The sequence below is a fragment of the Coturnix japonica genome, chromosome 23 (assembly GCF_054131305.1).
Source record: "Coturnix japonica strain WE chromosome 23, WE-NBRP24, whole genome shotgun sequence".
Taxonomy (NCBI): Eukaryota; Metazoa; Chordata; class Aves; order Galliformes; family Phasianidae; genus Coturnix; species Coturnix japonica.
In genome coordinates, this window is record NC_140685.1 from 1,180,282 (window position 1) to 1,189,248 (window position 8,967).

At 42.2% G+C, this 8,967-nt stretch overlaps 1 long non-coding RNA gene across 6 annotated transcripts in view; it reads left to right on the plus strand.

The window, feature by feature from the left end:
• The first annotated feature begins 2,890 nt into the window (after positions 1–2,890).
• LOC107322052 (uncharacterized) overlaps positions 2,891–8,967 on the plus strand; it is a 29,718-nt gene continuing 23,641 nt past the window's right edge. For 2 of the 6 annotated variants that reach the window (XR_001558775.2, XR_001558778.2), the window contains exon 1: positions 4,633–4,815. This is a non-coding gene — a long non-coding RNA (uncharacterized LOC107322052). Of the gene's footprint in view, positions 3,018–4,632; positions 4,816–8,967 lie in introns of those variants that run through there. The other 4 variants (XR_001558776.2, XR_014936731.1, XR_014936730.1 and 1 more) reach the window with 3 other exon arrangements.

Consider the following 8,967-nt stretch of genomic DNA (forward strand, 5'->3'; position numbering starts at 1 on the left):
CCTACAGCCTTGAGCCAAGTGCTCTCCCACTTTTATGCCACCTGCACCATCAGCCAAGGGAGAGCTCAGCATCCCTGTGCCAACGTGTCTGCGTTTTGCTCTGAATGGTGCACTTCCATCGCGTCCTTTTGTTTGGACATTTCACAGAACCGCAGAGTCACAGAATGCCAGGGATTGGAAGGGACCTCGAAGATCATCTTGCCCAAATCCCCAGCCTGGGCAGGAACACCTACTTTATGTCACCCAGGAACTGCTCCTTTCAGGTGAACCTGGAAAATGTCCCAGATGAACAAGGCCTTTACCAACAGTTCTCTGAGGGCATACTGAGCTGGAGATGGTGATCACAAAACCACACCATTCTATTCAGTTTCCTTCTCTTTTATTTGATTGATTTGCTTTCCATCAAGCTTCCTCCTTGTCAGCACTGAGCAAATAACAAGTTCCTAATATAGAAGACAAATAGTGAGATTTGTCCCTTCTTGGCCTAGTCAGACACAGGAACTTTCCAACTATGTTTGTCATTCACTTGTTATCTAAAACACTGCCAGAGTATTTTGAGCAGCGTGTTCCTGCAATGCTGCCACTTGACAGGGGTCAGTTAGAAGGCTGTCTGTCCTTCAAGGAAACACTTCTTTCCCCACCTTACAATGATCATCTCCTTCCTTCTCTTTTGCCAGCAGTTTTCCTGCTGGCTTTGTTTTAGAGCCATTTCTTGCAAGACAACAGCTGAATCTGGTAGTCTGACAGAGGCAGGGCTGCTGCAGCAACAGAGCCAGGGGGAAACAGAAGACATCCTAGACATGCAGCATATATATATATACATACACACTCGGCCACACAGATCAGCACAAACACACTACACCGTCACAGAGAGATACAAACAGCCTGAACAGACTCCTCTTGTTTCCCTTTCTGACAATTCAGGATGAAGGTCTAGTAGTGGAAATATATTTACGCATTCAAAGTGAAGCTCTCTGATATCCAGGCATAGGCATGAAGTCTGTCCCATAACTGCTCTTAGATACCATTCTTCTTGGCCGTTAGTACAAACACTGTGGCCATGGCACCATTCCAGTTGCTGGTACAGACTGTTGTGCCCATGCACACTGAGATATGCATGTGCATGTGCGCACCCACCCAGAATGGGTTGGGACTCCCCTAGTGGCCTTGTCTCTCTGTGTGCCTTTGTGGATGTACAGATGCACTTCTGTTATGTTGCCTCATGTTGCTGAAGTGCAGCCACATCAGAAACATCACAGCTCTTTTCCCCCGACAATTGGGCTTATTATCAGAGTAAGACAAAAGGTTAGTCTATCTTTGGCCCGTCTTTGACAAAGTGCCTTTCATCCTTTTCTCTTTGTAGTATTTTACAGACACTGTTACAGACTGTTTCCACTTGCTGATGGCCAGAGCACATTCCCTGATGTGCCCCCACAGGACAGCCATTGGCTCTCAGGTCTTGTAATTCCTAAGCCCTGCTGTGGGCCCTACATGGCATGCTCCCCTTGGCATGCAAGACGACATCTTCAGAAGTCCTTTCTAAAGGAAATTTGGGCAGGTATTAGATATCTTTCCCTTGGTCCCAGCAGCTGCAATTATATGGTGATTGTATTTTCTTTGCAGTTATCACCAGAGCTGTTATTAATTTGGGCCTACCTTTTTGGAGTGAATATAAGCATGCAACTGTTTTTCTGTACTACATGGAATTGTGATAATGGTGCACAGTAGATCTGTTACAGTCATTTATGTGGATAAACACTTCCACATAGGATCACAGAAACACAGAATGGCTTGGGTTGGAATAGATCTTTAAAAATATCTTCCTAATATCTGTTCTAAATCTACCCTAATTCATTTTAAAGCCATTTCCCCTTGTCCTTTCACTACATGCCCTTATAAAAAGTTCCTCACCAGCCTTCCTGTAGGCCCCCTTCAGGTACTGCAAGGCCATTATAGGGTCCCCCTGGAATCTCTTCTCCAGGCTGGAGAGCCCCAACTCTCTCTCACCCTTTCCCTGCAGGAGGTGTTCCATCCCTCTGATCATTTTCATGGCCCTCTTTAGGACCCTCTGTGTCTGTGTATGGGGTCAGATGGGGTCTCATGAGAGCAGAGTAGAGGGGCAGAATCACCTTCCTCAGCATACTGGTTACAGTTCTCTTGATGCAGCCCAGGATATGGTTGGCCTTCTGGACTGCAAGCACATATTGCTGGTTCATGTTGAATCTTTCATCAACCAACACTCCTAAATCCTTCTTCTCAGGGCTGCTCTCAAGCCATTCTCCACCCAACCTGCATCTGTGCTTAAGATTGCCCCTTGAACGTGGCCTTGTTAACTTCGTGAGGTTGGCATGGGTACACCTCTCAAGCCTGTCCAGGTCCCCCTCTGGATGTCATCCATTCCCTCTAGCATGTTGACTGCACCACTCAGCTTGGTATTGTCTGCAGACTTGCTGAGGGTGAAAGTAATAGTGGTGTGGACGGAGTATTCTTATCTAAACAGAAGGATTATGAGCTACCACTGACGGATAATTCCCTTTGTTACCGTTTTTATATATATATATATGTTTAAACAGACATATCTCTGCGCTGGACCTAGCCTCAGCCAAAGAAGTGGGAATATTCTTATACTGATGCCGCTAAATTTTTCAAGCTGAATAAGCATGGTCACAGATCTGCTTCCAGAAAGCACTGACTAGCAGTGTGTCTTAGTTTCATCTGGAGTGGAATTGTTTACTTCAGAGTGACTGGAGTAATGCGATGTTCTGGTTGTGGGATAAAAATGATATTGATAACACACCTGTGTTTGTAGTTTCTGCTAAGCAGTGCTGTACAGAGCCAATACCATTCTCAGTGAAGGAGAGCTCCCCAAGGAGCTGGGAGGGAACTGAATTAAGACTGCTGACTTACACTGCCTACAGGGATATTCCATACCATGTGACATCATGCAGAAAGAGTTTTGAAGGAGGTGAGGGGATACCTTGCTCTCTTCCACTGCTTGGGAGCTAGCTGGGCATCAGGTAGGTGGTGGTAAGCTATTGCTTGTGCGTCACTTGTTATACACATTTATATACACATGTATATACATAATAACTATTATCCTTTTCTCTGTCTTAGTTCTATCTCAACATTCTTTGGTCTATTTTTTTTTCTGATTCTCTCCCTCATCCCAGTGGGAAGAGCGGGAGTGAGTGAAAGACTGTGTGGCGCTGCTTTAAGTTAAACCAGGTCAAACATTTCTCCATTCTCTGTGTTGCTCCTATCTGTGCGCTTGCCTTGGTGGTAGAAAAGTGATCAACGTAAGAGGGATTCTGGAAAGCTAGTGTGCTGGTATTGAAGGCCAATACAAGGCTAGTTCTATGAACATAGAGACTTACAAGTCATTGCCCTCCAGAGAGGAGAAGTCTTGTCCTTACTGCAGATAAAGGCACCTTCATCATGACTGTCCATTTAATATTATGCTGCATTGTGAACTATTCCATTTGCTTTTTGACATTTGAGGTTCCTGTGATGAGATCCTGTTGAAACACATTGCCCAAAGACAGGAATCTGTCAATACCTGGAGTGACAGAGGAACAGGGCAGTCTTAGCACTGCTAGGTGTGAGCACTGAGGCACCCAGCAGTGACTCAGACACTTTTCTGCCCATGCTCTCTGTCTTGGCAGCCATGAATTTTTTTTTTAGAAAATCTGTGCTAGTACTTATGCGGTGTATTTATTTTATACTTTTTAGCAGTATCTATTGATATAGACTTCATAGTTGCTTGCATGCATTCTTGGATTCACTCCTGAGCCCATTCTGAAGCCTGGTTTTCCACTTAACCATTTCCATGTCTCTGGCATTTATTTAAGCATTAGTTATAAGTCTTAGAAAAGAAATAATTTTCTTCATAGTTTAATTAATAACAATACTGTGGTAAGTACTGTCTATTTTTGGTGCATTGTAACTCTTCTGTTTGCCCTGAAAATTATTCTTTAAATAATTGTGGTAGTGTCCTTAATTTCTCTGTAATGAAAAAACAACTTTTCTGCAGAGGCCTTCTTTTCTTACTTTACACCATGGTTACCTGTTGGCTTTCTAAGTTTGCCTGAAATCTTCACTGCTCCCCAACAAATAACAACAACAAAAAGTCCCTCAAAAAACCCACAAGAACCCTCCCATGTGAGTCGACTTATCTAAAGATCTAAAAATGGTTCCATAAATGGCTGTCAGTTAAAAATAATGTTTCTCTTAATTCCATTAATAAACATCATTTTTATTGCAGTGTCTTTGCTGTTAGAGTAGGCTACTCTGAATAATCAGTGTATGAACCACTGTGTCTTCAGTCATTGCCAACCTTACTCACAAAAGCCATTTTCCTCCCCCTATTAAGGGGGGGAGTATTATTCTTCTTTGCAATTAGCTGAACCAGACATAAGTCTTGTCAGGCAGAAGAGCAAACATTTGGAAAAAAAAATAAAATAAAATAAATGTCCAATCATACAAATCAATGGATTATTCAGTACAACATTTTACTTGAGAAACATTCCCGCTGGGATTTGCAGCTTGCAAATGCTGTTGTCAGCCACACTTTCAGTATGAGCAGTGCATGCTAGAGGGATCAGTAAACCCTGTGGAGTAGTGTATGAACCAGCTGACAGGGAATGCCCAGCCTGCTGTGCAGCAGCATTTCTGCTGTCCTCTGTGTAAAACAAGAGCACATAGGAATGTTAGCACCAAAGAAGTGGAATTGCTGAAACACCAGTCTTTCAGAGCAAGACTTCTCATCTCAACATGCCCCAACATTAAGATGCAGCTGGGCACCCAACTCTGGAGATGGTAGGACACACTTTCCTTATTAAAATCTATTGACTAATGAAGTGCATGCTTTTATTATTATCTGTGGGAAGTATCTAGTCTGAAGTGTTCCTGTAATTTAAATTAGAAATAAATTAATCTCAAAATGATTACAAGATAAGACTAAAAGAATTGCTTAACTTCTGAAGAGGACAGACTGAGGGACAGATCTATCAGGAATTTGAATGTATTTGGGGAGAATGTGTGCAGGGCAGTTTGGGGCATTTGTGTCTTTTCACATGGCAGAGATAAGCTGTCATTTATAGGACTAAGAATTACTTCTGAAGACTGCTCTGAACCAAGCACCAAACCATGGAATGTCTGTCATGGTCTTACTGTCTCTTAATTTTACTCTGTTGACTTTGCTTCAAGATTTAGTTTTGCTATGCATTTGTGGTACCACTTCATAGTATAGAAAAATCTGCTGCTCTTTGTGTGATGTTTCACACATAAAGCTTGTGACTCCTAGAAGAGCAGAGCACCACTTAATTATGAAATAGAGTAGCATCTTAAAAACAGCACCCAGACAAGTGCAGAATGAATGCCAAAATTCACAGGTATTGTGCTTTTCTCTTCTCAGTAAGCATCAAGGACAGAGAGTTCTGAATGAGGACATGACATTAAGAATGGCCCTTCCAACATTCTCCTGTCCAAAGGAGCTGAGGAACTCCTGTTACAGAGAAGTGAGTGGGACGGGAAGGCTAGGAGTTTCTGGGTAGAACAGGCAAAAAGAGAGACAATAGGTGGTAGAACTTAAGAACAAGAATGATGTGGTAGCTACTTGCTACCATGCCACCACTTCCCTACCAGTGCTTTCCCAAAGTGCATCTCCCTTATGTTTTTTTCAATAATTTTTTTGGCAGTGTGGTTCACAGGGGCTTGTAATGCGAGGAGGCTCTAGGCACAGCCTGCCTGTCTGTTCCTTCTGCAATGCCAGGGCAAGCAGAAATTTAGAAAACAGATTTGAAGTGTCCATGACAGGGAGTTCAGGCCACACAACCCAAACCATTCTATTATGATTCTATGATTAAGTATTCAGATAGTCAGGAAATGGGCATGAAATGGCTGGAAGGACACTGGGTTCACAAAAGCACTGTGGATCCCCCTTCTTGAGTACGTTCAGCTGTTAAACACACTGCCAAGAGAGTCTTCTGCATTCCTGTGTACCTATCAGCACACCTTTTGCCATCGAAACAGCATTCTGTACTTAGGAAAAGCACTACCTTTACATTGAGCCAACCATGTGAAGGCTGCCAAGGCTGTAGCTCCCAAAGCTGATGAAAAGCAACATACGCAAAATCTGAAGTCATGTATCAATAGCAAGATGATATTTTATTGATTGTTTTCTATCTTTTCCTTTCTCACTTCATTGCTTTCTTTCTATTGCTTTCTCTTCCTGCCCATGTTTCCCCCTTAATATGTCTGCATTTCTACCTTTTCCTCTTTCTGCATTTGTCTTTCTCAGCCTTTCACTCCCCCTCTCATTCTTTCCCTCCTCCTCTTCTCTCCCTTTTCTATTTTTCTCTCTTCCTTCATCAGTAGAGAGGAATGAAATTTTCTGACAAGGCACTGCTAATGGGGCCTGAGCAGTGGCCTGAGTTAATGTCTTAGACATGCTTTGGGAACAGGAATGCTGAATCTAGTATTATTGACAAGAGGTGTCTGGAAGGAATCATGCTTTTTCCAAGATCGATTACCTTTGCATCAGCACTTATCAGGTCACAAGCAGCTTGACTCCAGAAATAGTGTGTCAACACAAAATAATTCCTGTCCTCCCTGTATGGCAGCAAATCACAAAGGGAGAAGTAAATATTTTTCCTTGCCCTTGCCATTAATTTTGCACTTAGATTCCAAGAACTCATTTCTGGGATGCTCAGTGGTAAGACTAGATTGGCCCAGTGCAATGTGCAATTTAAAGTAAAAAAGAGGAACCTGTAATGTTACTTTTCATCACTTCAGTAATTAGGAACAAATTCTCAAGACATAATTGCTGATAGATAAGAACATTTAACATTTTCAGCTGCTTTGTGACTCCTTCACAGATGGGCCATGTAATTTGTTTTGGATAGTCATTATAATATTGTCCAAGGGAAGAGGAATTATAGGGACCAAACTATAGTCTATTGTGGTATTCTCTAGTCAGTCAACAGGCTGAATAAGGTACCCATGGACCTAGAAATATTTCTGCATGTTTTAATGATCTGCAGTTGCAGTACACTGATTTCAGAATTCAGCTTTATCTGTAAGTTTAGTTTGCATAACCTCTTGGAAAAAAAAAAAAAAGCAAGGAGTAAATCAAGCCTCTGAGAGAGCACTGAGCACTGTGTCTGATGTTCCCTGTGGCTGGATGGATGGAGATTAACTCAGTGTATTCTTCTGCACCTGCAGCTTTGTGGGCTGTATCATTCACATGGAAGGAACTGAACAGTGCAGAAACATTCTTCTGCTAACATCCAAGGGAAAAGTTTCCCACAGCACCAGCTGCATGAAAAGGACTTTATGCATATATATATATATATGTGCATATATATATATTTATTCATATATATACGCGTCTTTATACAGAAGTTGTTGTTCATTTTCTTCCATTCAGTGTGTGGAAGATTTTGAGTGGAAAGAAAGAATCTCATGTTTTCTTGGAGCATGCTGAGGAAAGGGAGAGTGGAGAGGGGCTGTTTGCTTCCCTTCTTTGGATCCCAGATATCACTGGCGTTGATGCAACTTTCACACATAAAGATGCTGACTCTTAAGAGCAGTCATACACAGAGTGTCACCTTCTCCTTCAGTATATTTAGTTGCTGCTTAGCAAAGTACATCCATATTTGGTTACAACATGAGAGGACTCCATGGGTCCTCTCAATGTACCTGGACCTTTCAGTGTACCTGAGAAGAGAACCCTCCTGATCCTAAATGCTGGTACTGCAAGTACACTGCTGGCTGTGGTTGGTGCCTAAGTCTTTCACCGCACTCTTTCCTCCACACATCTTTGCCAGTAATTCCAATTCCCTTCTCCAGGAGCTTCACAGCTCCTTGAAGTACTCTACGGAAACAGTGGTGCAGAGCTAGCTAGGACCTCAGGGGGCACATGAGAGTCCCATTAGTGAGTGCCCTGACATTAGTATTGCCCATATCCCATGAGTGTCCAACATTTTGGCTTGCCTGTGCCACACTGAGTGAAGAGGAACTGTCTTGTCATGCATACTTGAATGTTGTTTCAAAGCCTTGGATTTATTTCTACAGAAACTACCACAGAAACAAAGAACACAATACCACAGTTTGAGCAAATACATAACACAAGTTTTCCACATAGTCACCATCATCAACTATGAATTTTTGCTAGCAATGAATAAAATCCTGAATGCTGTACTTTGTAAAAATCTACCAGCAGAGATGATCCACTGTCACTTTATATCACCACTGCTGAAATGCACCAGACATGAATTCACTGTATGCCACTCCACATCCACTGTCCACATCCAGTTTTTATTCTTCATAAACATTCAGTGAGTGTCAATGAATGTCAACGTGTGCCATTTTGTCTCCATTGAAAAATTCAGTTCCAAGCCATTGCTTCATATGCATTTCCATGTCAGGCCCCACTTTGTCAGCATCCTTGTGCTGCCATCTACTGCATAACAAGAGAATGTAACAGGATGTTGGTGGGAATGTCCAACTTCTACTGCCATCCCACCAGCTACTGCCTCTGGCATTGTGGGACAACATGATAAAACAGGAGGCATTACTTTCAGAGCAGCCCTCATCATGTAGACAATATAGTTAGATTATATAAAATAACAACACTTATCTTAATGTTTGCCTCTATTACAATGTATTTAAAAGAGGGCAAAACCTCCCACAAAAATAGTACGATATCAGACTTTGTGAAACAAACATCATGCTGATTCGATGGCAGTTGTTGTAATTCTAAGTGCGCTCTCAAGGTGCTCATCATAGATGTTTGATGACATTGTGCTCCTCATGTGCTTCATCCTTCAAAACAGTAGTTCTCCAACATGTGCACTGCCAAAAGTGATGACATGAACGATGCATGACTCTGATGTGAGGGCTATTTCTCTCAGATAATGGTCTGGTGAAGTGACACAGTCACATTTTTGATTCCAACTCCAAACATTC